This window comes from Delphinapterus leucas, chromosome 10, assembly GCF_059928025.1.
Source record: "Delphinapterus leucas isolate spDelLeu-1000000601 "Yukka" chromosome 10, BTC_Dleu_Yukka2, whole genome shotgun sequence".
Lineage (NCBI taxonomy): Eukaryota > Metazoa > Chordata > Mammalia > Artiodactyla > Monodontidae > Delphinapterus > Delphinapterus leucas.
The window spans coordinates 36,384,130-36,411,372 of record NC_143138.1 but is presented as its reverse complement, the minus strand read 5'-3'; the positions used below and the strand labels follow the sequence as shown (position 1 = coordinate 36,411,372).

Below are 27,243 nucleotides of genomic sequence, written 5' to 3'. Positions count from 1 at the left end.
TTTTTCTTGAACCAAAATATCGTTCAGGATGATGTGCACTGGTGATGATTTCCTGAGGTATATTGCATTGACATACAAATTAGAGCAAACTGAAGGACTCACTGGGAGGCTACAGAGGAAGCAGCTGACTCCGACTCTCAGGAGTTAAGTCTACACCCCCCAAAGGGTTCAAAGACTTTCAATTTGTTGGACTGAGCCCACATCAGCTTTGCCAAGGTTGACAGTATGCAGAGTTTAGGGCCAGTTTTTCAACGCTGTGCTTCACACATACTTTCTAATACCTCTCTAGTATTTATTCAAATTTTTCATAAGATTATCTATACCCCTGGCCTCCTCTTTCTAACCTCCAACTCACTCCTGAATCCACGTAAGTCTCACTATCAGCCCACCACTCCACTGAAACCACTCTTACCAAGGTCATCAATAACCTCTTGATTGGAATACCCAAGATTCGCTTTTCCATCCTTACCTTCCTGGATCTCTCTGAAATATGGACACACCCTTCTTGAAACACTACTCCCTTAGTCTCTGTGACAGTGTACTCTCCTGGTTCTCCTTTTACCTCCATGTGTCTATTCTTTCACTAATGTCTCTTTAAGAGTTGTGTTTCCCAGGGCTGTGACTTCCTGGTGAGTTTATTTATCTATCCTCCCAGTTTCAGCTACCTCCTACTAACTTCCAAATCTCTATCTCTAGCCCAGGCCACTCCTGTGACTCTCAGATTCATTTGAACAGATTCATATGCCTGCAATATGATTCTACTGCATGTCCCTACTGGGAACTCAAATCAACATACTCAACACCGAACTAATCTCTTAATGCATATCCTCCTCCACTGTCCTTTATCTTAATATGTGGTGTCATCACACAGCAATCCATGCTAAAAACCTGTAAGACTTCCTTGACTCCTTCTTCTCCCTGATTCCACCATATCTAATCAATTGGTTAGATCTCCTAATTTTACCTCCTAAATATTCCTCTAATTCATCCCTCCTATGCCTATCTAGTAACTCCTATTCTTGTTCAGGTTTCAATCATCTCTTACCTGAAATACTTCAACAGCTTCTGTCCCCCTCAATTCCAGCTCCACTCAGCTTACAGAATAATCAATCTAATAAATATATAATCACACTACTCCCCTGCTTAACACTTTTAAAATAATACTCCCAATTAAAAGGCTCTGGAGTCAGATCTCTGCAATTTGGAATCCACTCACTGCACTCATTAGACATGGCCTTGAACAAGTTACTTAACTTCTCTGCACCTCCATATTTTTACTTGTGAATATCCCAGAGTATTAAATGAGATAATAACTATAAAGCACTTAATACAGTTCCTGGCATATAGTAAGTGCTTAACAAATGGTAGTTATTAGTGATCACATTATTAATAAAATCACACTGATTGTATTATGGTCATTGGGCTGGTATACAAGTTCGTGGAACACACACAGCCCTTCTTGAATTGACCCGTGCTTACACTCTAGCCTCCTCCCTAAGGACGCCCTGCCTCTCACTTTGTGCTTCAGCAACATCGAACTTCGTAACCACTTACTGTGACACACTTAGCCATCTCTCTGCCCAAAATACATTTTCCTTGCATAAGTAAGCTCTCTTTCTTTAGGCCTAATGAGGTGTCACCCTCACCAGGAAGCCTTCTTTGAACATCAGTGCTTATTAAGGTGTCTCCTCAGAAGTATTAGATAGATAGATGAAAGGAAGCTCCCTGGGAATCTCCTCCCCAACTTCACCTGAATTAGGTCAATTCTTACCACAAAGGAGTCACAACATATTCGAATTCAACTATGTATATAGAAGGAGTTAGAAATAGTGAGAGCTCACCATCACTCCACTCAATGACTATATGCTCCTTGCTATAATCAAGCCTGAAACAGAAGGTACGAGTGATTTCATACATTGCTCAACCACTGACAGATAAATGGAGGCAGCAAAGAATTAATTGAAGGCGCTAGAGAAGCACTGATAACAGAGAGGTAGAGAGGTGGTAGAATAGTTACCCTGCCTTAGGAGAATTAACCATTAACCCTTCCTTTAAAAACTCTCAACAGGTGATTTCCACATGTCAAGAGTTTAATAACCACTGAAATAAATAGTACATACTTACTTCAGTAGTTAACAAAGTGTAAATTTGTTAAGGTTTAGATGATTAAAATTTTAATGGAGGTATGACAGAACATAGAGAGAGCAAAGAAATCAATGAAAACAATGCAAATGCACACAAGATTATTACTACTACACAAAAGCAAAATAAGTATCTGAAAGAACTTTACCAAACCACCGATTACATAACTGCAGACATAGCTTCATAGTAGAGGCTACTGAGGCAGGCCAGGAAATGCTTAGTAATGGTGGCACTCATGAAGTGAGGTGTTAAGCCAAATTAGGGGTGTCAAATAAAACTTCTAGTAAAATTAAATTCTCCTAATCCAAATTAGCTTATGTTGGGGTGTGCATGTATTAAGAAAACCATGACATGGCACTTTGTAGGCAGTAAAGGATCTCCTAAAGAATATTTTGACATTACTTGATTTTTGTGTGTGTGTGTGTGTGTGTGTGTGTGTGTGTGTGTGGTACGCGGGCCTCTCACTGTTGTGGCACGCGGGCCTCTCACTGTTGTGGCCTCTCCCGTTACGGAGCACAGGCTCCGGACGCGCAGGCTCAACGGCCATGGCTCACGGGCCCAGCCGCTCTGCGGCATGTGGGATCTTCCCGGACCGGGGCACGAACCCGTGTCCCCTGCATCGGCAGGCGGACTCTCAACCACTGCGCCACCAGGGAAGCCCATGACATTACTTGATTTTTGCATTCTGTTTTGACTTTAGAATATAACCACTAACCCCACTCTGACCCCCAACTATATGACTCCACTATAGTCTCTTGCTAATGCCACTGTCTGTAAGAACAAATAACCCATTCTGCTGGTAACTGGAGCCATGGGTTTCCATTTGACTCCCCAACTTAACTAATTCCACAGCCAGCATTAAAAACAGGAACACTGGCACCCAGCTTCCCAAGGAGAGGGCTGTCTAGTTCTGCTCCAGCTAGCACAGATGAGGGCCCTATGAGAAAATCACATGCAGTGAGGAAAGCAAGCCAATGCAAGTTCCCTTAGGGGAACTTAAACTTAGGTCTCCTTTAGGAAATTACCCAATACCCTGCTACTCTTCATCTGATATCATTTCTACTCCTTCTCCACTAGGCCATAAACTCCTTGAGGACAAGGACCAGGTCATAATGTTTGATGGAAAAATTATCAAAACTGTCTCATCCACTAATCTCATTGGCAAGTAATCACAAAGTACTGCTTCAGGCTAGCACAGACTTTTCTAGAGATTAAAACTATTGAAAACAAGCATGAGCAAATAAAATGTCCATCAAAAAAGGACTTGTTATAGTACATTTGTTAAAAGGGCATTTTTTTAAAAAAGTAAAATCATGCAAATATAAAACATGTCAAAGATTTTATTTAACTCATTAATTAATGAAGCAGCCAGGAAGAAAATAAAATCAGTCCCAAAGAGAAGTCAAAGAACACACATACATATATATAGGCTATCTGGAATGCTGAAATTGCTTTACAAATAAATGCTGCAAAACTGCTCGATATCCCCAGGACAACGTTCAGTTGCATTCCACTCAACAACATCCACTTGCATTTCTATGGACAAGGATCATCTGCATTACTCTCAGTTTCCTACAATTTACAGAGTTCTGAAATAGCGCAAAGACAACGACAGTCTCAGATAACCTGGAAGAGTGCACTAGATAGGACAGTCGGTAATCTTTTATGTCCATTTCATAGTCTCTCACAATTTTTCCTGACAACATCCATACAATGGAATATTATGCAGCTGGCTATAGAGAATGAGGCAGTCTTTTCATGTACTGACATGGAATAGCCTCCAGGATATAATGAAAAATAAGCAAGATGCAGTACAGTAATATGGTAGGTGACATTTATGTTTAAGAATAAATATAAAAATATGCCAAATATTTCTGAAAAGATATACAGGAATGTTAACATTTGGAGGAAGGTGGTGAAGGTTATATGAGAATCATTTTCTGTCTATCTAAAATTAGGTTAAAATTAGAAGAAAAAGCAAGCAGGTAATTGATACTTGTAGAAGGTAGGGGTGATGAAGTCAAGATTTGGTTACCATCTAAAGAAATAAAGTCCCTTTTAATCTTAAAAACAGTCACTTTTTATGTTTCTTCTGTCTTCAATGATGAGAGCAATATTAAGAAGACATTGCTATCTAATTTTTAGTCTTTTTAGATAAAAAATTCCTATGTTCAGTAGCATGGTTGATGCTATTGTTTAGCCTTCCCCTCCAAACTGTATACTTTGGCTTGGAATGTTCACAACTTGCGTGCGTGGCAGCGGAAGATAATTCCCATATTCTACATTGCTACTGTTTTGTATAAAATAAATTGGTAAAGACTGACACTTAAAAAAAAAAAAAAAGAAAGAGTCTCAAAATATAAACCAAACTGTGGCACGTTTTGAAAAGGTTTCCTGACTAAATCAATTATATTCTATATACATACACCTTCTAAAGAATGAGATTTGGAATTTAATGGACCTACTTTAGGACCTATTCACAAAGTTTCTAAAGTACCCAAAGGACTTTAATATAAGTTAATAGACTCATTTATTGCTCATCATGTAACCCAAAGTCTGTGTTCTATGGAAACTACAATGTGTGCCTTCAGACACTGGTTAGGGAAGTACTCTTCTGAAAGTTTGGAAGGTAAATTAATTTATCTAGAAATGTTTGGTTCTATTTAAGATTAATTATGAAAACTACTAAATAAGTGTAAATGAAATTATATATGAATAAATGCATAAAATAGGATAAAAATGAAAAGATTCCAGATGTATTGAAAATAAAGCTAATGAGACAGATGCAAAACTTTAAAAAAATCACCAACAAACCTTTTTTTTTAATATTTATTTATTTTATTTTTTTGGCTACATCAGGTCTTAGTTGGGGCACGCGAGATCTTCACTGAAGCATGCAGGATCTTTTTTCTTTTCTTCTCTTTTCTTTTTTTTTTTTTTTTTTTGTGGTACATGGGCCTCTCACTGTTGTGGCCTCTCCCGTTGCGGAGCACAGGCTCCAGACGCGCAGGCTCAGCCACTCCGCAGCATGTGGGATCTTCCCGGACTGGGGCACGAACCCGTGTCCCCTGCATCGGCAGGCGGATTCTCAAGCACTGCGCCACCAGGGAAGCCCCCATGCAGGATCTTTCATTGCAGTATGCGAGCTTCTCTCCATTTGTGGCGTGCAGGTTCTGTAGTTTTGCAGCACGTGGGATCTCTCGTTGAGGCACACAAGCTCAGTAGTTGTGGTGCACGGGCTTAGTTGCCCCTCGGCATGTGGGATCTTAGTTCCCCGACCAGGGATGGAACACATGTCCCCCACATTGGAAGGCGAATTCTTTACCACTGGACCACCAGGGAAGTCCCCAAGAAATCTTAATTTATAAAAACTTGCGGAAATTCCCTGGCGGTCCAGTGGTTAGGACTCTGTGCTTTCACCGTCAATGGCCTGGGTTCAATCCCTGGTTGGGGAACTAAGATCCCGCAAGCCGCATGGCATGGCCAGAAAAAAAATTAAAAAGTAAAAACTTGCTTTAGATTTTAAAAAAAAACACTACCTTTTCTCCAAAGCATTCCACAAAATACTGTGAATACACAAGTCAGAAAGGTTACAGCATGTGCTACAACAGAGACAATCAATTTCAGCTGAGGAAATGGCTTCATATGACAAAGTACTTATGGGTGTTTTAAAATATGTCTACAAATCCTTTGACATCCCTCCCCAAAAGGTGGAGCCTAACTGGCTTCCCTTGAGTGTGGGCTGGACTTAGTGACTCATTTTTAACAAACAGAATATAGCAGAAGTGGCAGTGTGTGTCATCAAGATAGGATATACAAGGCCGGTGGTTCCCTCCTTGCTCTTCTCTTGTATCACTTTCTCTGGGTAAAGCCAGCTGATATGTTGTGAGGATACTCAAGCAGCCCTAAAAGACCTAAGGCTGCAGCCATCTTGGAGACAGATCCTCCAGCCCCAGTCAAGCCTTCAGATGGCTGCTGCAAGGCTGGTCACAGCTCGACTGCAATCGAGTCAGAGTCCACCCAGCTAAGCTTGAACTGAATTCCTGACTCAAAGATACTGTTGGATAAGAAATGTCTGTTGTTTTAAGCAGCAAAATTTAGAGGTAATTTGTTAAACAGCAATAGATAACAAATACAGGGTTTAATATTTATCCATTTGTATCACTATAATTTTATTTAAAAATTTATTGTGAAATTAGTGGAAATCACCTATGCTTTACAAAGATAATTATAATCGATATTTCCAGAAATGTACAAAATAGGACCCAAAAGGGATAAATCTAATCAGAATAAGAACATTAAACCAGAAGTAGGATATACAGACAAGTATTTAGCTTGTAAATAGATTTAAAAATAAACACTTGGGTGGGTGAAAGGAATAAGTGGTGCAGAGAGAAAGAAGATTAGCTGAGAAATCTCAAGTATACATTGTTTGAGGTGAGCAGCAAGATATTTTTCCCTAAGTGTCAAAACAGTAGTTGTGAATTTACTTTAAATGTCATTAGCATGGAAAAGTACAATTCTTCCTCTAGAAGACTGCACCTATACATAGAGAATGGAAAATCTGAATGTTTATGTAGAATAACCGGTCAGTTGACTAAAAAGTTTTGGGTCAAATATAGCATGTCTTCACTGGAAAATCAGCTTCAGGACCTTTAATTGTCTACCTCCTTTCCCCCTCCATTCCTAACAATATTATCAACTGTTTTCAATCATTCAGGCAGTTATTAAAATTCTAACTTCTCAAACAACTTTGCCCGAATCAGCAGAAACAAGATTGGATTTCTTCACCTGGAGGTTTGCATGCTAGGGCCCCATGCTGACATGCGTGAAGAGCACTGGCTCTGGAGACCAAGCGTGGGGCTGAAGCCCTGTCCCACCTCGCTGGCCACGAACACAGGCAAACTGTTCCCCATTCTGAAACTTGGTTGCCTTATTAGTAAAATGAGGATAATATCCAGTTTACAAAGTTGTTATTGTAAGAATTAAATGACTTAGAGAAAAGGCCTAGCATAATACAGCCACTTGATGAACAGTAGCTAGTAGTTAATGATCTTGTTACTTATATACTATATTTCCCAAACCAGGAAAACAAGGACACAAAATGCCAGAATATTTTTTGCATCATATAAAGATCCAAAAGGCAGCCCAGGAGATTAATGTGGATTTATGACATGTTATAATTTCTGGAACATTATAATAGCTTATGAGTTGAAATCAAAACTGAACACTCAGGTGCTCAACAAGTATTGGAGAACCTAGTCTGTGATCAATACTTATATAGCACTTACCATATTCTATGTAGTATTGTAAATATGTTTTTCTGCTCTACCAAATTATATATTCTTTGATTGCTTTAAAAATTTCCATATATCTCTATATTTTCTCATGGCCCCTTGCATACATACATACGGCTGAATGAATTTAACTTCAAGTCCTTGATGTCTACTCATATCAGTATATTCTCAAGATTATAAAATTTAGGCATCAGATCTTCCCCTGACAAAGTGTGTGCACACTCATTCACACAGTATCATACCCCCTAACTAAAGCCAGTGTTGGATACCCAGGGCAATGAGCATCTCTCTACGTGCAGCACTCTGCACAGTTTCTGGCACACAGTAAATACTTAATGAATGTTAGCAGAAAGAATAAATGAAAGAGAACAAGAATCCAGGAAGTGTGGTGACTAGCTAACTGATCTAGCTACAATTTAACCCCTGAAATCTCTTTTCAATGTGTTTATATCTTTGCACAACTGTTTGATTTCCTTATACAGCAGAACTCTCTTATAACTTCCAATCATAGATTAAGGCTAACTTTTGTGCTATATGAGTATATGAGACATGTAAGATCCAAAGTATATCGGCGTACAAGAAATAAGTCCTTATATTCTGGTTCCTCTCCTTCCACATTTCTGTGATTATATCTCACCCTGTTTCTTTCCTTTAAGTTTTGCCCATCCTATTGTAAACATCCCAGGTACAGTGAGTATATTATTTGCTTACCCTATAAACCTGCAAAGTGCCTGATACAAGATACAGATTGTAATCTTGACACTTGTTACTGACAATTATTTTGCAAATTGGACTTTCTGACATTTAAAAAAAGTGGGCGGGGAGGGGAGGAATCTAATACAAAGTCAAAAGCATCTAGCTATGCATCAGGTATTTGATAGAAATTTTCTGTAGTTATTGTGTTTGTGTGTGTGTGTGTGTCTGTAAAATTAGAAAGAGTACCTTGTCTGAGACCCAACAGAGATATGAGGATGAATGAAATCTGTGTTTGAGTATGTGCAATCATGCACAAGAACAGTATTAAACAGTGTGCCAAGCATTATACCAAATTCTGGAGAAAACAGAAATAAGAAGGAGATGAGGTTCATCGAACTGGAAAGCAGACTGGTGGATCTAGAGAGTCTGCAGGCTGTTATTTCCTTATCCTTCTCTAAAGTCTCTCTGGGTTCTCCAACAAACTCAATCTCGTTGTTAGCCCCTATGCTGGTTCCTCTTTCACTAACCCTCTAAAATCAGTGGTTCTCAAAGCGTGGTCCTGAGAATAACAACATCAGCATCACCTGAGAACTTGTTCAAAATGCAAATTCAGGAGCCACACCCAGACCTACGGAATCAGAAACTTTGGGGGTGGGACTCAGAAATCCGTGTTTTGCCAAAGCCTCCAGGTATTTCTGATGCATGCTCAAGCTTGAGAAACCATCTAAGTTTGATTTAAGTGTTGATTTCCAAAAATTCCACTCCTTGCCCTTTCCAGTTCTCACTCTCAACTTTTCTGCATAGGAATGTCTCTTCTTCTGCTACCTCTGCAACTGTAACTACTAATAGCAACAGCTGTCATTTATTAAGCATATGTCAGCTAGGCATTGTGCTAACTGCTGTGCACATACCATCTTAATCTCCACAACAATTCTTTAAAATATTATTAACCCCACTTTTCAGAAGAAACTTAGGTTCAGAGATGCTAAATTACTTGCCCGAGGTTACTCATCCCAATCAATAGTGGCATAACAGAGATTTGACTTCAGGTTTTCCTGACTCCAAAGTCCACAGCATTAATTACTATACTAAGTCCTAGAATGGTACTACCTGCATAGCCTTGGAGGCTGTCAGTTACATTACAATTATTCCTAAACTGTCTCATAAACTCTGGAGTAGAATTTCTAGTTACCTAATGGGCCTCTCTAAACTCCACACATGGGCCTTAAAATTAACATGCCATCATTTCTTCCCTCCACTGTAAATCTATTCCTCCTCCTGTGTTTTCTAATTTAATGTCCTCATAATCCCCAGTTACTCGAGCTGGACATGTCACCTTTGACTTCTCACTCTCTCTCACCTCTAGCTGTTCATAACATTTAGAGACTTTTAACATCTCAAATATCTTTACAAGCCATCCATTCCCACTGTCCCTCTTCAGGGTCCCAGCATCTCTCACCTACATCCTAACTGGTCTCCTGCCCTCTCGGCTCTAATGCAGTTCTGCATATGAACTGCCTGTTAACTTTCTGATCTGATTATTCTACCTTTCAAGGTTCTCTATCACCAACACGGGGGTAGTGTTGGAAGGAGGGAGACTAGACTTTTTAGAATGGAAGACCCCCTTGTAATTTGGCTCCAACCATACCTTTCCTGTCTCATCACTTCTGCCATACAAGAAGCCTACAATAAACTCAAGGTTTTCCCATTCAATTTCAATCTTCGGCAATTTTGCTTATACTCTCCCCTCTGGCGGGAATGACTGTTTTCCTTTTTCCATGTAGCAAAATACTACTTAACCTTCAGGGCTAAGTTCCACCGTCTTCTCTTTAAAGTTTTCCCTGACTCTATCAATTTATTTCCCCAGCCAAAGTGATCTATTCCTTCAGCATTTTATTCATTCCAAAAGTGGTGAACTCTTATCACAGCACATCATGGTTAGTGTTTGTCCCCCCTGATGAACACTTGGTATCTCAGGTATACTGTGTTTTATTCTTTGTCTTGCTGGCACCCAACACAGTGCCTAGCCATAGCCAGAACCCAATAAATATTTGCTGAGTTGTTAAATAACATTTGATGTTGCAACATTACACAGGTTAGCAATTCAAGTGCAGGTTTATGCAACACTCAAAAGAAAGCTCACATAACAACAAAAGATAAAGACTAACGGTTCAATATTTAAGAGCAGCATCTTTAATTTTCTCAAATCTTTTTGTCAACATTTTTGAGTATCCTTTTTCAAATAGACTCCTTTCCCAGCTAACATTATTTTTATTTTTTACAGGATCAGCAGTAATTACAAACCTCAGACCACTATAAGAGATAATCCCAAGCAAAACTGTGTCACTGAGAGTAGCTTGATAATTGCTTTGGGTACATTATTTCAGTAAATTTCCAATGGAACGGCCCAAGCACATAGGCAGATTTTAGAAATGAGGACATGCGCTGCTGACTAAATACATAAGATACACGCACATTAGTGAGGCATTCAAATTAGTACTGAAATCACAGGTATACAACAATCTGACTTTGGTTCAACGATAATATCCTTTCATTTTAAGTAAGGATAACACTTATGATTGTTTAAGACTCTACTCTGAGTAACACAACTCCCATCCCTCCAGGAAAGTAGGCTCCATCTTGTTATCAGTGGGATGCGATGAGCCTGCCTTAGTCTTAACACTTTCCCTCCCCAACCTACTAAACCTTATCTCTCCAATTTTCCCCTCTCATGGTACATGTAAGTTGCCGCAATATATCCCCCAATGACCAAATTCACACTATTTTCTCAACATATGACTTATCTCTTCTCTAACAGAAATTTTACACTTCTTTCAAAGATGAGACAAAATCTTACCTCTTCTGAAGAGTTCACTAATTCAGCCCACAAGTCTTATCTTTTCTAAATTTCTACTGCACTTAATGTATAGGACTTCACATAGCACCTGTTTACATACTACCTCATTTGGTTTCATAATTATTTTATATAATATGCTTTATTTTCCTAGCTAGACTGTTTGCCCTTAAAAGAAAAAAGCCAGGTCTTTTATGTCATTTGTAATCCCACAGTCCTCCTCTCATATGCAGCATAATACTAGGAAGAGGGGGCACATGTATTAACTACTTGAAGGACTAAGCTAACTGCGTGTTATGACTTATCCACGGTGTCACATATAATAAATATCTATTCCGTGCCTACTCTGCGGCAGGCACTTTTGTAGGTACTGGAGATATGGCCCTGAAGAAAACAAACATGATTCCTGTCCTAAAAGCTATTATAGTCTAGAGCGCAAAAGATACTGAATTCCGAGTACCCTAAGTGCTACAGTGCAAGGTTATCACTGGTTCCAAGACGTAAGAACCTCAAACAACATACTTTACAGATCCTCAGTTATGAAACTGAATCACAGAATTTTAGATCCGAATGAGAAGTTACAAGTTATTTTCTTCAATTTTCTTGCACAAATCATGATTAAATTTCGGTATAGCCTGTCTTTCTACCGCACTGCCTTCATCAACGGTCAGAAAAGACTGACTTCCTTCCTACCTCTAAGACTCCTTTCTCCCGAGCACGGTCACTACTGCAGCCACACATCTACCCACTAGGGAGTCCAGCGCACTGAGAAGAAAGCACTGGGCTCATGATCAGCTGCACCTAATCAGGCTTGTCTGACCATCGACATTTTTCCAGCTCACACGCTGAACAAAATCTGTATTTTCTGCTTAGTAAATAACAAGCCTGTGCTACTTTTAAGAAAAAGAAAAACCGGTGACTCCACACTTCCTCGACCCTAATAACGACAGAAGCACAACATGGCTTAGGGAAACAAAACAGCTGATGTGAGTCTATGAGGAAGAACTGAGGATGGCTAGCCGCCCCTTGGCCGCAAAACCTGTAGCAACAATGTGATAAAATGCTTAGGGCCGACAAAGTTTGGGGCGTGCATTAAGCACGTGCGCACACACACGAAGTTGGAAACACTAGGCAACAGGTGGGCCGCCCCCTCTGTACACTGACAGATCGCCTTCTCCAGGTCGTGGGTGTGTCTGACGCCGCACGCAGGCACTGATTCACAACTCCCTCCATAACAACCAGCCCCGCCTCAGAGCCCAGCCAAGGCAGGGGAGTTGAGGGCCCCAGCAGTGCCAAACTTTCCGGACCCCAACCTCGGCGTCCCCGGTTCCGCCTCGTCTCGGTCTCGCGCCGGCTCGTCTCAGGCAGGATGCGAGGCTGCTCTAGGAACCGGGCTTCTCGGGATTCCGACTCCTTGGCCTGGGAGCCTGGCAGAGCCACCCCGAGGTCCCCAAACACCTCCTGCCTACAACACATTGCAGGACTAGAGAGTCTTCGCCGGCCAGCTGCTGCCGCTTCCCACAGCCACCGAGCCCAGGAACTGACCCTCGACAGCCCCCGTCCCCGCTCCTTCCCTGCCCCGGGAGAAAGCAGATGAGGAACGTGAAGGGGCGCGCGCAGCAGGTGCGGCCAGGCCCCACCTCCCTGGCGAGGCCGCGGCTACTCACCCCCACGATGTTCCTCTGCGACCTCACCGCCCGCACAGACGCCTCTTCCGCCCGCTCCGCACCCGCCTCGTAGCGACCGCCCCCTCGGCCCCTGCCGTCGCCGCCGTCCTCGCCGCCGCCGCCGCCGCCGCCGCGGCGCGCGTCCGCTCTCACGCACACCGCCGTGGCCGCGCACGCGCCTCTGCGCGCTGGCGTCACGTAGCAACCGATCAGTGGCGGGCAAGCGGGAACCGCGGATTTAGGGCCGGGAGGTCGGGTCCCGCGGGTTTTGCGGCTTTCCCCCACCCGCCCGATCCGCTGCCCTCCTGAGCAGGGGGCCCCAGGGTGTGGCTGCCCTGCCGGCACCCAGCTCCGGGTAAGTTACGTCACACTACGTCACTGTATGGCCTCACCGATCGCGTCACTGCAAATGGGAAGCTCCCCGCCGTGATCGCCCGGGCGCCTGTGGTGGAGGCAGCAGTGGCCTAGTCCAGACTCGCGCGGACCCCATCGGCTACTTCTGCGAAGTGCAGGAAGGTTCTCCAGGGACTGGGACCAGAAGGGGCTGAGCGCGCGGTTAATGTGTAAGGCTGCTGAATGACACTCGTTAACTCAGGAGCAGCGGCCTTGAATTCCTCTGTTTCCTCATTTTATAAATGAGGATAACAATACCCATCTTTACTACGTTGAAGAATTGTACCGCTAAAAGGAAATAGTGTATGCAAAGGTGCTTTTTAAAGTATAAAGCTCACTAGACTTTAAAATATTCTTATTATAAGAGAAGGCAGTCGAGCAAGAGCAGTTAAGAGCATGGACTTTGGAGTCAGGGAAACCTAGGTTCAAGTCTGATCCTGGATGTTGGACAGTCAATTCTGCTTGACGCTTGGGCGAACTGGAGGTCCACTGAGGTGTGGGGATTTGAAGAGAGTGACTGGAAAGGACGTAATTCCAGTCAAAGGAAGCTTCATGAGTAAAGGTATGGAAGTGAAAATAGGAAGAACAAAGCTTGAGGCAGAGAGATCAGTTATGAGGCCATTGCTGTACCCCAGGTAAGAAGAGATCAGAGCCTTAACCAAAGCTTTGGCAGTGGGAGTGTAGAGGAAAGGATAGATGTGAGCGCTGTTAAGGTGGTAGAATTGACAGCGCTGAGTGAAGGACAAATGAGTAAGCCAGGTTTCTAGCACGGGTGCTGGGGTAGGTGGTGGAAACATTTAACAAAATGTGAATGAAAATGAGTCTGGGTTATCCACAAGTTTCTGATCTAGCGTATTAGATAGTGCTGGTGACAGTCCCAGGAGGATGATTGGATTTCTAGAAAATGATGGTGTGTTCAAAAATGGATATGTTTGTTGGGGAAACACTTATTCTCCACTCATGATGTTTCCTCCCACACAGAGTAACATCTGTTAATAAAATATATAATATATATAATATGATATTGGCCTCTCACTGCACCTGCCCCAGCTCACTCCTCCCTAGAGCAGTGACTTCCTAATTGGTGAATTTAAAAGGAGAAACGGGACAGGTGTAGCCCATCCCATCACTTTCCTCTTAAAGGAAAGCTTCTGTCAGGGAACTATCTTTGTGTTCTTTTCTGATTCACCAGGAGCAGGGCCTAGGGGTGGGATTGAGGGTGCCTGGTCCAGGGCTACAAAGTTAGTAAGCCTATTTAATACCAGAGTTTCGCATTAGGAAGCTCTCTGTCCACAGGTAATATCCAATACTAATTTTGTCGATCGTAGTATACAGAATTATGGCTCCTGAAAGATTTTCATGTCCTAATCTCCAAAACCTGTGAATGTTACCTTACAGGGCAAGAGGGACTTTGCAGGTGTGTTAAATTAAGGATCTTGAGGTGGGGAGATTGTCTTGGATTATCTGGCTGGACTGGAGGCAGGAGGGTCAGAGAATGAGATATGATGATAGAAGCAGAGGTCAGAGAGAAAGATTTTAAGAATCTGTGCTGCTGGCTTTGAAGATGGAGCCAAGGAATGCAGGCAGCTTTTAGAAGCTAGAAAAGGCAAGGAAGCAGATTCTCCTCTAGAGCCCCAAGAGAGAACGCAGCCCTTCCAATGCCTTGATTTTAGAATGTCTGACCTCCAGAACTGTAAGCTAATAAATCTGTGTTGTTTTAAGCCACTAATTTTGTGGTAATTTGTTACAACAGCAATCAAAATGAACACATTCAGTAACAAAGATGATGGTTGGTCCCCTGCTGCATTCTCTTTTATCTAGAAAAAAGGGTGCAATTTATTAGGCTCCCTCAAACACTACTGCAAGGCGACTGTGACTTGAAGGGAACCTTCACATCCAGAGGGAAATATCCAATAAACAGTCGAATTACCCAAGTCTGCGAATGAGGAGAGAAGTTGAGTTAAACTAGATTTAGAGGACATTAACTTATATCAGTAATTGGTAATTTAAGTCCTAGTCATGGATGAGATCAATCAGAAAATATAGAAGAAATGATAAAGAGGACCAAAGATAGATCCCCGGGAAGCACTCAGTTTAAAAGGCAGTGGCAGATGAACAGAAGCCCACAAAGTCTGAGGAACAATGGCCACAGAGATAAAAGAACTAGGTGAGTGTAATGCCTCTGAAACCAAGGTGGGAAAGAATTGCAATATGGTCTCAGCAGAGTCAGAGACCACAAATAGGGCAAGTATATCAAGGGCTGAAAAACACTGACTGGATTTAGCAACACAAAAGTGATTGATAACCAACAATAGCAATACCTTTAGTGAGGTAGTAGAGATAAACACCAAATTACCTGGGTCAGAAAGGCAGGTCAGTATACTGGATTGCCATCTGGACTAGTTGATGGCAGTTTGAGATTCTACTCTTAGTTCTGGCCATTAACTAGCTAACCTTTGGCATATCACTTAACTATTCCATGCTTTGGTTTCTCATCTAACAAAGGAGAAGATCAGACTGGCTGATTTCACATAAATTCCTAGAGAGTCCCCTTAGCTTTATTTTTTTTTAACATCTTTATTGAAGTATAATTGCTTTACAATAGTGTGTTAGTTTTTTCGGTATAACAAAGTGAATCAGCTATACATATACATATATCCCCATATCTCCTTCCTCTTGCATCTCCCTCCCATCCTCCCTATCCCACCCCTCTAGGTGGACACAAACCACCGAGCTGATCTCCCTGTGCTATGCGGCTGCTTCCCACTAGCTGTCTATTTTACATTTGGCAGTGTATATATGTCCATGCCACTCTCTCACTTCGTCCCAGCTTACCCTTCCCCCTCCCCATGTCCTCAAGTCCATTCTCCACATCTGCATCTTTATTCCTGTCCTGCCCCTACATTCATCAGAACCTTTTTTTTTTCAGATTCCATATATATGTGTTAGCGTACAGTATTTGTTTTTCTCTTTCTGACTTACTTCACGCTGTATGACAGACTTTAGGTCCATCCACCTCACTACAAATAACTCAATTTCATTTCTTCTTATGGCTGAGTAATATTCCATTGTATATATGTGCCACATCTTCTTTATCCATTCATCTGTCGATGGACACTTAGGTTGCTTCCACGTCCTGGCTATTGTAAATAGAGCTGCAATGAGAATTGAGGTACATGACTTTTTGAACTATGGCTTTCTCAGGGTATATGCCCAGTAGTGGGATTGCTGGGTCATATGGTAGTTCTATTTTTAGTTTTTTAAGTAACCTCCATACTGTTCATAGTGGCTGTATCAATTTACATTCCCACCAACAGTGCAAGAGGGTTCCCTTTTCTCCACACCCTCTCCAGCATTTATTGTTTCTAGATTTTTTGATGATGGCCATCCTGACTAGTGTGAGGTGATACCTCATTGTAGTTTTGATTTGCATTTCTCTAATAATTAGTGATGTTGAGCATCCTTTCATGTGTTTGTTGGCAATCTGTATGTCTTCTTTGAAGAAATGTCTGTTTAGGTCTTCTGCCCATTTTTGGATTGGGTTGTTTTATTGATATTGAGCTGCATGAGCTGCTTGTAAATTTTGGAGATTACTCCTTTGTCAATTGCTTCATTTGCAAATATTTTCTCCCATTCTGAGGGTTGTCTTTTCATCTTGTTTATGGTTTCCTTTGCTGTGCAAAAGCTTTTAAGTTTCATTAGGTCCCATTTGTTAATTTTTCTTTTTATTTCCATTTCTCTAGAAGGTGGGTCAAAAAGGATCTTGCTGTGATTTATGTCACAGAGTGTTCTGCCTGTGTTTTCCTCTAAGGGTTTTATAGTGTCTGGTCTTACATTTAGGTCTTTAATCCATTTTGAGTTTATTTTTGTGTATGGTGTTAAGGAGTGTTCTAATTTAATTATTTTACATGTAGCTGTCCAGTTTTCCCAGCACCACTTACTGAAGAGGCTTTCTTTTTTTTTATGGTTTTTGTTCATTTTATTGTGTTAATTAAATTAAATTAATTTTTACTGGAGTATAGTTGATTTACAATGTTGTGTTACTTTCTGCTGTACAGCAAAGTGAATCAGTTATATCCACTCTTTTTTAGATTGTATTCCCATACAGGTCATTACAGAGAGTACTGAGTGGAGTTACCTGTGCTATATAATAGGTTCTTTTTTTTTTTCTTTCACACACACACTGTATTTTATTTTTACAAGAGATAACTAAACTGACACCAAGCATTGTAAATAGATGACCACAACAAAAGCAACAATGATTGCAATTACCAAACTGGAAACACACTCATACTATGTCATAATATTGACATTCAGTCCAGTAATCCTCCACTGTAACAGCTCCTTTACTTTGCAGTGAAAATTGATTTGTATATTTTTTTGAAGAGGTTGTCTTTTCTCCATTGTATAGTCTTGCCTTCTTTATCAAAAATAAGGTGACCATATGTGCATGGGTTTATATCTGGGCTTTCTATCCTGTTCCATTGATCTGTATTTCCCTTTTCGTGCCAGTACCATACTGTCTTGATTACTGTAGGTTTGTAGTATAGTCTGACGTCTGGAAGCCTGATTCCTCCAGCTCCGTTTTTCTTTCTCAAGATTGCTTTGGCTCTTCGGGGTCTTTTGTGTTTCCATACAAAATGTGAAATTTTTTGTTCCAGTTCTGTGAAAATTGCCATTGGTAGTTTGATAGGGATTGCATTGAATCTGTAGATTGCTTTGGGTAGTAGAGTCATTTTCACAATGTTGATTCTTCCGTTCCAAGAGCATGGTATATCTCTCCATCTGTTTGTACCATCTTTAATTTCTTTCATCAGTGTCTTATAGTTTTCTGCATACAGGTCTTTTATCTCCTTAGGTAGGTTTATTCCTAGGTATTTTATTCCTTTTGTTGCAGTGGTAAGTGAGAGTGTTTCCTTAATTTCTTTTTCTCATTTTTCATCATTAATGTATAGGAATGCAAGAGATTTCTGGTGCATTAATTTTGTATCCTGCTACTTTACCAAATTCATTGATTACCTCTAGTAGTTTTCTGGTAGCATCTTCAGGATACTCTATGTAGAGCATCATGTCATCTGCAAACAGTGACAGCTTTACTTCTTCTTTTCTGATTTGGATTCCTTTTATTTCTTTTTCTTCTCTGATTGCTGTGGCTTAAACTTCCAAAACTATGCTGAATAATAGTGGTGACAGTGGACAACCTTGTCTTGTTCCTGATCTCAGCGGAAATGGTTTCAGTTTTTCACTGTTGAGAATGATGTTGGCTGTGGGTTTGTCATATATGGCCTTTATTATGTTGAGGTAAGTTCCCTCTATGCCTACTTTCTGGATGGTTTTTTATCATAAATGGGTGTTGAATTTTGTCCAACTTTTTCTGCATCTACTGAGATAATCATGGTTTTTCTTCTTCAATTTATTAATATGTTTTATCACATTCATTGATTTGTGTATATTGAAGAATCCTTGTATCCCTGGGATAAACCCCACTTGATCATGGTGTATGATCCTTTTAATGTGCTGTTGGATTCTGTTTGCTAGTATTTTGTTGAGGATGTTTGCATCTATGCTCATCAGTGATATTGGCCTGTAGTTTTCTTTCTTTGTGACAACTTTGTCTGGTTTTGGTATCAGGGTGATGGTGGACTCGTAGAATGAGTTTGGGAGTGTTTCTCCCTCTACTATATTTTGGAAGAGTTTGAGAAGGATAGGTGTTAGCTCTTCTCTAAATGTTTGATAGAATTCGCCTGTGAAGCCATCTGGTCCTGGGCTTTTGTTTGTTGGAAGATTTTTAATCGCAGTTTCAATTTCAGTGCTTGTGATTGGTCTGTTCATATTTTCTATTTCTTCCTGGTTCAGTCTCAGAAGGTTGTGCTTTTCTAAGAATTTGTCCATTTCTTCCAGGTTGTCCATTTTATTGGCATAGAGTTGCTTGTAGTAATGTCTCATGATCCTTTGTATTTCTGCAATGTCAGTTGTTACTTCTCCTTTTTCATTTCTATTGATTTGGGTCTTCTCCCTGTTTTTCTTGATGAGTCTGGCTAATGGTTTATCAATTTTGTTTATCTTCTCAAAGACCCAGCTTTTAGTTTTATTGATCTTTGCTATTGTTTCCTTCATTTCTTTTTCATTTATTTCTGATCTGATCTTTATGATTTCTTTCCTTCTGCTAACTTTGGGGTTTTTTTGTTCTTCTTTCTCTAATTTCTTTAGGTGTAAGATTAGGTTGTTTATTTGAGATGTTTTTTGTTTCTTGAGGTAGGATTGTATTGCTATAAACTTCCCTCTTAGAACTGCTTTTGCTGCATCCCATAGGTTTTGCATTGTCGGGTTTTCATTGTCATTTGTTTCTAGGTATTTTTAATTTACCCTTTGATTTCTTCAGTGATCTCTTGGTTATTTAGTAGTGTATTGTTTAGCCTCCATGTGTTTGTATTTTTTACAGATTTTTATCCTGTAATGGATATCTAGTCTCATAGCATTGTGGTCAGAAAAGATACTTGATACATTTCAGTTTTCTTAAATTTACCAACACTTGATTTGTGACTGAAGAATGTTCCATCAGCACTTGAGAAGAAAGTGTATTCTGTTGGTTTTGGATGGAATGTCCTATAAATATCAATTAAGTCCATCTTGTTTAATGTATGATTTAAAGCTTGTGTTTCCTTATTTATTTTCGTTTTGGATGATCTGTCCATTGGTGAAAGTGGGGTGTTATAGTGCCCTACTATGCTTGTGTTACTGTCAATTTCCCCTTTTATGGCTGTTAGCATTTGCCTTATGTATTGAGGTGCTCCTATCTTGGGTGCATAAATATTTACAATTGTTATATCTTCTTCTTGGATTGATCCCTTGATCATTATATAGTGTCCTTCTTTGTGTCTTGTAATAGTCTTTATTTAAAGTCTCTTTTGTCTGATATGAGAATTGCTACTCCAGCTTTCTTTTGATTCCCATTTGCATGGAATATCTTTTTCCACTCCCTCACTTTCAGTCTCTATGTGTCCCTAAGTCTGAGGTGGGTCTCTTGTAGACAGCATATATACAGGTCTTGTTTTTGTATCCATTCAGCCTGTCTGTGTCTACTGTTGGGAGCATTTAAACCATTTACATTTAAGGTAATTATCGATATGTATGTTCCTATTACCATTTTCTTAATTGTTTTGGGTTTGTTATTGTAGGTCTTTTCCTTCTCTTGTGTTTCCTCCCTAGAGAAGTTCCTTTAGCATTTGTTGTAAAGGTGGTTTTGTGGTGCTGAATTTTCTCAGCTTTTGCTTGTCTGTAAAGGTTTTAATTTCTCCATCAAATCTGAATGACATCCTTGCTGGGTAGAGTAATCTTGGTTGTAGGTTTTTCCCTTTGATCACTTTAAATATGTCCTGCCAGTCCCTTCTAGCTTGCAGAGTTTCTGTTGAAAGATCAGCTGTTAACCTTATGGGCATTCCCTTGTGTGTTATCTGTTGTTCTTCCCTTGCTGCTTTTAATTTTTTTTCTTTGTATTTAATTTTTGATAGTTTGACTAATTTGTGTCTTGGCATGTTTTCCTTGGAATTATCCTGTATGGGACTCTCTGCACTTCCTGGACTTGATTGACTATTTCCTTTCCCATATTAGGGAAGTTTTCAACTATAATCTCTTCAAATATTTTCTCAGTCCCTTTCTTTTTCTCTTCTTCTTCGGGACCCCTATAATTCGAATGTTGGTGTGTTTAATGTTGTCCCAGAGGTCTCTGAGACTGTCCTCCATTCTTTTCGTTCTTTTTTCTTTATTCTGCTCTGTGGTAATTATTTCCACTATTTTATCTTCCAGGTCATTTATCTGTTCTTCTGCCTCAGTTATTCTGCTACTGATTCCTTCTAGAGAATTTTTAATTTCATTTATTGTGTTGTTCATCATTGTTTCTTTGCTCTTTAGTTCTTCTAGGTCCTTGTTAAACATATCTTGTATTTTCTCCATTCTACTTCCAAGATTTTGGATCATCTTTACTATCATTACACTGACTTCTTTTTCAGGTAGACTGCCTATTGCCTCTTCATTTGTTTGGTCTGGTGGGTTTTTACCTTGCTCCTTCATCTGCTGTGTGTTTCTCTGTCTTCTCATTTTGCTTAACTTACTGTGTTTGGGGTCTCCTTTTTGCAGGCTGCAGGTTCGTAGTTCCCATTGTTTTTGGTGTCTGCCTCCAGTGGCTAAGGTTGGTTTAGTGGGTTGTGTAGCCTTCCTGGTGGAGCAGACTGGTGCCTGTGTTCTGGTGGATGAGGCTGGATCTTGTCTTTCTGGTGGCCAGGACCACATCCGGTGGTGTGTTTTGGGGTGTCTGGGACCTTATTATGATTTTAGACAGCCTCTCTCTGCTAATGGGTGGGGTTGTGTTCCTGTCTTGATAGTTGTTTGGCATAGGGTGTCCAGCACTGTATCTTGCTGGTCATTGAGTGGAGCTGGGTCTTAGTGTTGAGATGGAGATCTATTGGAGAGCTTTCACTGTTTGATATTACATGGAGCCAGGAGGTCTCTGGTGGACCAGTGTCCAGAAGTTGGCTCTCCCACTTCAGAGGCACAGGCCTGACACCCAGCCATAGCATGAAGACCCTGTCAGCCACATGGCTCAGAAGAAAAGGGAGAAAAAGATAAAGAAAGAAATAAAATAATAAAATAAAGTTATTAAAATGAAAACAAAAAAATATTAAAAATTAAAAGAAATTAAAAAGTAATAAAAAAATGGAGAAAAGAGCAACCAAACCAAAAAACAAATCCACCAGTGATAACAAGTGCTAAAAACTATACAAAAACAAACAATAAAAAATGGACAGACAGAACCCTAGGACAAATGGTAAAATCAAAGCTATATAGACTAAATCACACAAAGAAGCATACACATACTCACAAAAAGAGAAAAAGGAAAAAAAAAATATATATATATAAAAAGGAAGAGAGCAACCAAATCAATAAACAAATCTACCAATGATAATAAACTCTAATTACTAAACTAAGACAAACATAAAACCAGAAACAAATTAGATGCAGAAAGCAAACCCCACGTCTACAGTTGCTCCCAAAGTCCACTGCCTCAGTTTTGGGATGATTCGTTGTCTGTTCAGATATTCCAGAGATGCAGGGTACATCACGTTCATTGTGGAGATTTAATCCGCTGCTCCTGAGGCTGCTGGGAGAGATTTCCCTTTCTCTTCTTTGTTCGCACAGCTCCCAGGGTTCAGCTTTGGATTTGGCCCCGCCTCTGCGTGTAGGTCGCCTGAGGGCGTCTGTTCTTCGCTCAGACAGGACGGGGTTAAAGTAGCAGCTGATAAGGGGGCTCTGGCTCACTCAGGCCGGGGCGAGGGAGGGGTATGGAATGCGGAGTGAGCCTGCCACGGCAGAGGCCGGCGTGACGTTGCAGCAGCCTGAGGCACGCCATATGTTCTCCCGGGGAGGTTGTCCCTGGATCACGGGACCCTGGCAGTCACGGGCGACACAGGCTCCCGGGAGGGGAGGTGTGGATAGTGACCTGTGCTTGCACACAGGCTTCTTGGTGGCTGCAGCAGCAGCCTTAGCATTTCATGCCTGTCTGTGGTGTCCACGCTGATAGCCACGACTCGCGCCTGTCTCTGGAGCTTGTGTAGGTGGCGCTCTGAATCCCCTCTCCTCGTGCATCCCAAAACAATGGTCTCTTGACTCTTAGGCAGGTCCAGACTTTTTCCCGGACACCCTCCCGGCTAGCTGTGGTGCACTAGACCCCTTCAGGCTGTGTTCATGCAGCCAACCCCAGTCTTCTCCCTGGGGTCTGACCTCCGAAGCCGAGCCTCAGCTCCCAGCCCCCACTCGCCCTGGCGGGTGAGCAGACAAGCCTCTCAGGCTGGTGAGTGCTGGTTGGCACAGATCCTCTGTGCGGGAATCTCTCCACTTTGCCCTCTGCAGTGTGCTCTCCTCCGTGGCTCCGAAGCTTCCCCGCTGCCACACCCTGTCTCCGCCAGTGAAGGGGCTTCCTAGTGTGTGGAAACTTTTCCTCCTTCACAGCTCCCTCCCACTGGTGCAGGTCCCGTCCCTATTCTTTTGTCTCTGTTTTTTCTTTTTTCTTTTGCCCTACCCAGGTATGTCGGGAGTTTCTTGCCTTTTGGGAAGTCTGAGGTCTTCTGCCGGCATTCAGTAGGTGTTCTGTAGGAGTTGTTCCAAATGTAGATGTATTTCTGATATATTTGTGGAGAGGAAGGTAATCTCCATGTCTTACTCCTCCGCCATCCTGAAGGTCTCTCTCCCCCTTAACTTTATATTAGGCTCATTTGCTTATAACAGCACACTTCAAATCCTACTCATTTCACCAAACAGTGAGAATCAGTATATTATGTTCCAGTGTATGTCCAGATACTATGGATGTGGATATGATACAGTTACTTGAGAAACTCACAGTTTTGGAAGGGAGATAAACATATAAGTATGTAACTAATTGCCATAGCTCTTTTTTAAACAAAGCAAGGTATAAATCGAATGAACCGTGACTATAACACAGTATTCTACATAGTATAATAGAATTCTATATGAAGTGACATGAGGGATATATAAAGTAATGCAGATGAGGGAGTAGTCATTTTTGCCAAATGGAAATCAAGGTGTTATATTTACCTACTCTCTCAGGTGGACACAATGTGCCTCAAAAATGACGTAACCATAAGGCATTTCCATGGTGATAAAAAAAACAGGAGAGTTGTGCTAATCCACCACTGATCGTTTAACATTACTTCTAGGTAGCTTTGTTGTGATATGAATTAATATTTTTGTACAGCTACTTGTGAACTTAAGTACACCCTTTAATGGGAAAAATGGACACATGTAAAATTTGAATGCAAGGGTAGTTTATTTACTTTTCCACCAGATCCAAGTGGAAACATTTGTTTTACATGCCATGCTCTCTTCCATTTGCTCATCTAATCCTCCTATATTATCTCATTTAATTTCACAAACATCAGTTTATTGTATCAGTATCCGATATTATATCTCTGTTTTAGCAGGTGGGGATACAAAGTTTAAGTAATTGGGCCAAGTTCACGCTAACAGCAGTTAAGTAGTAAACCAGGCATCCTCTCTTTAGGAAACCTTCCCTCCAGCCCTTATTTGGTCTAAGTGCCCATCCTCTGTACTATTACATCATGTGTACACCTTTATTTTAGCGTTTACTGAAATAATGATGATGCTTACTATGTGCCAGGTACTGTTTTAAGTATGTTCTGGGCATTAACTCATTTAAGCTTCATACCCCTTTGAGAGAGGTAATATCATTAATCACAGTACTTTATAATTCAGGAAACTAAGGCCTAGAAAAGTTAAGTAATTTACTCAAGGTCACACAGTTAATAGTCATGGAACCAGGATTCAAACCCAAGTAGTTAGGTTCTAGAATCCATACTCTTAACCCCCAGGCTGCTGCCTTCCTTCATACAACGCATGCTCTGCTAACATTGAGAGATTCTAGATGAAATAGTTTACAGAACTCACCAGTGCAGTTGTTGTGTATGATATCACTTTGTATTCTTTATGAAGTGAACACAAGAGAATTTTTCTCTCATGGGGGAAGGGGGGTGGGATGAATTGGGAGATTAGGACTGACATATATACACTATCATGTGTAAAATAGCTAGTGTAAAACTGCTGTATAGCACAGGGAGATCAGCTCAGTGCTCTGTGGTGACCTAGATGAGTGGGATGGGGGGGGTGGGAGGGAGGTCCAAGAGGGAGGGGATATATGTATACATATAGCTGTATACATATAGCTGTACACTTCATTGTACAGCAGAAACTAACACAACATTGTAAAGCAACTGTACCCCAATTAAAAAATAAATTAAAAATTAAAAGAAATTTTTTTAATAAGAGAATTTTTCTCTCTCAGCCAAATGCCATGAAACACTTGGCTACTCTTAAGTAACTGATGTTTTCTCCTTATAGGTGATGTGAATTACATAACTGGCTGTTTTCTCCTTTCACTCTGACTGCCAAGAAGCTCTGAGAAATTTGTGGCTCAGCCTTAGTAACTGGAAGGACCCTTGGCCTGCATATCTGTATTCTGTTGGTTTGAAATTTTTCAAAATAAAAACCTGGGGGAAAACAGTCTAAATTCTTCTTTATTTTCTAAATTATTGATATTGTACATTTATTTTATAATTAGAAAAAGTAAACTTCGCTTTTAAAAGAAAGGTTGCAGCTTTGCATGATTTCTCAGGGTTTGAGTCTGTGGACAAGGACTAGTTTCAGGTTGAGCTCCATGAGTTCAATATAGAATCATATAAAACCAGGACTTCTGTGACCTTGAAAGTCCAGATCAATAGAATTGGTGTTCAGACAGATCAGAACGTATTTCAAGTAGCATAAAACAGGCAAGTTGTGGCCCTCCTTATTTTTAAACTAAATAATTTGAAACCACTTTTGTATTATTTGAACATATGCTGTCTTGCTTTGGAGATAAGAAAGTCAATCTTCCTTAATGCTGATGATATTTTATTATAATTAACTTTAATGTACGGTTGATTTTGTGGTTTAGCATTTGTCAGAAGTGGGTGAAGATCCCATGTGCTAAAACTAAAATAATTATTTTGGTACATGTCCTGAAATTTAACTGGTTTAGATCCAGTAACTCAGTATCGGATTCATTTCTTTACTTAAGGGTATGTTTTGCAAGGAATTCTTCCAGGTAGATTTACTGAGCAGTCACTTTGCTAAAAGCCATACATTTCATGGGAGCTTTATTCAGGTTTTTCTTAGCGAGAGTCAGCAACTGATAATTTCTTCTTTGAAAATTTTTCCATCCAAATCTTCATCCTCCTACAGGACATTCAGTTGCCTAAAGGGTGGGCAAGTGGCCCACACCCAGCCAGCAGATTGTTGCCAAGTGGTGTGCGAGCATCTGGGCTTGCCAGATTTGAAATCTATTCATCTCTTAACATTGGTAACTAATGTGAACTTTGTTTAAAAAAAAACATGACTTGTCTGTGAGTTTGCAGACCCTCTGCTCTATTGAATAGAACTTTAGAAACTTGAATACTTCGTTCTTATTTTGAAGAACTGGTTTTCTTAAGGAGAAACCTGCACTGCCTGCAGCCTCCCTCTGTCCACCCCCATGAAGAGAGAAATGTTCCTATTTAGGTGAGAATCTCAACGGGATGACTCACTCTTCACAAAAGGCTGTCAACCACCCACCATCTGCTGATGAGATTACTGAGTTCTGAACAATATGTATCTGCTTTTAGTCAGCCAGGGTATTAGCTGGTCCATCAGAAAACTGCATCCTTGACCACGTTGTCCTGAGCTCATACACACAGAAACATTTCTCACCCTCTACCAGGAGTGTTTTACTGACTTGTCTTTTGAATATTGTGGCTTCTACATACATTAAGGGATTCTAGAAGAGACAATTCCACAGAGCCCACTAGTGCATTTGCTGTAGAGCTATTGTGCACTTGGTCATTTTATGTTCCTTATGGAAAATCCCATGAGAGAATTTTCTTTCAGAGCCAAGTGTCAGGAAATGCTTGACTACCTTTGAGTAAGTGATGTGTCTTCCTTACAGACAAATAATGTAACCAGTTTATGTGTTTCCCTTTTCACTTTCATTGTCGTGAAGCTCCAAGTCAAGTTTTAGCTCAGCTTTAGTGCTTACATAGGAACTGTGGCCTGTGAATCTGCGTTCTTATTCCCTGGTCCTGATCTATCTATCTATCTATCTATCTATCATCTATCTATCTATCTATGTATTTATTATTTTTTCACTATTGTACTTTTTAAACTTTTTATTTTATATTGGAGTACAGTTGATTAACAATATTTTTGCAGTTTCAGGTGTACAGCAAAGTGATTCAGTTATATATATACACGTATCTATTCTTTTTCAAATTCTTTTCCCATTTAGGTTGTTACATAATATTGGGCAGAGTTCCCTGTGCTATACAGTAAGTAGGTCCTTGTTGCTGACCTTCTAAATTTGGGTTTTCTCTTGCTCAGATTTATTTATAATTTTCTACATTATGTGTATTGTTGCACTAGCCACCTCAGGTTGATCATGGAAAAGCTAGGGAAATAAGGGATAATTATGCTAATGATGACTACCTTATAGTCCCTTACCCTTACTTCAGGCAAGAGTTAAAACTTATTGATCCTTCCATGCTGATAAGAATGTTTTGTTTACAAGTTCTCTAGGGTTTTACATCAACTAAACCAA

At 40.5% G+C, this 27,243-nt stretch overlaps 1 protein-coding gene and 1 pseudogene across 6 annotated transcripts in view; one reads left to right on the top strand and one right to left on the bottom strand.

The window, feature by feature from the left end:
- Positions 1-12,762, bottom strand: part of BTBD9 (BTB domain containing 9) — a 413,720-nt gene extending 400,958 nt beyond the window's left edge. For 2 of the 6 annotated variants that reach the window (XR_016394454.1, XM_089917976.1), the window contains exon 1: positions 12,657-12,746. The gene's annotated coding sequence lies outside the window, so the exon portion shown is untranslated. Of the gene's footprint in view, positions 1-12,656 lie in introns of all 6 variants that reach the window. The other 4 variants (XR_016394453.1, XM_089917974.1, XM_022581804.3 and 1 more) reach the window with 3 other exon arrangements.
- Positions 1-24,963, top strand: part of LOC149748202 (uncharacterized) — a 43,491-nt pseudogene extending 18,528 nt beyond the window's left edge.
- The last annotated feature ends 2,280 nt before the right edge of the window (positions 24,964-27,243 follow it).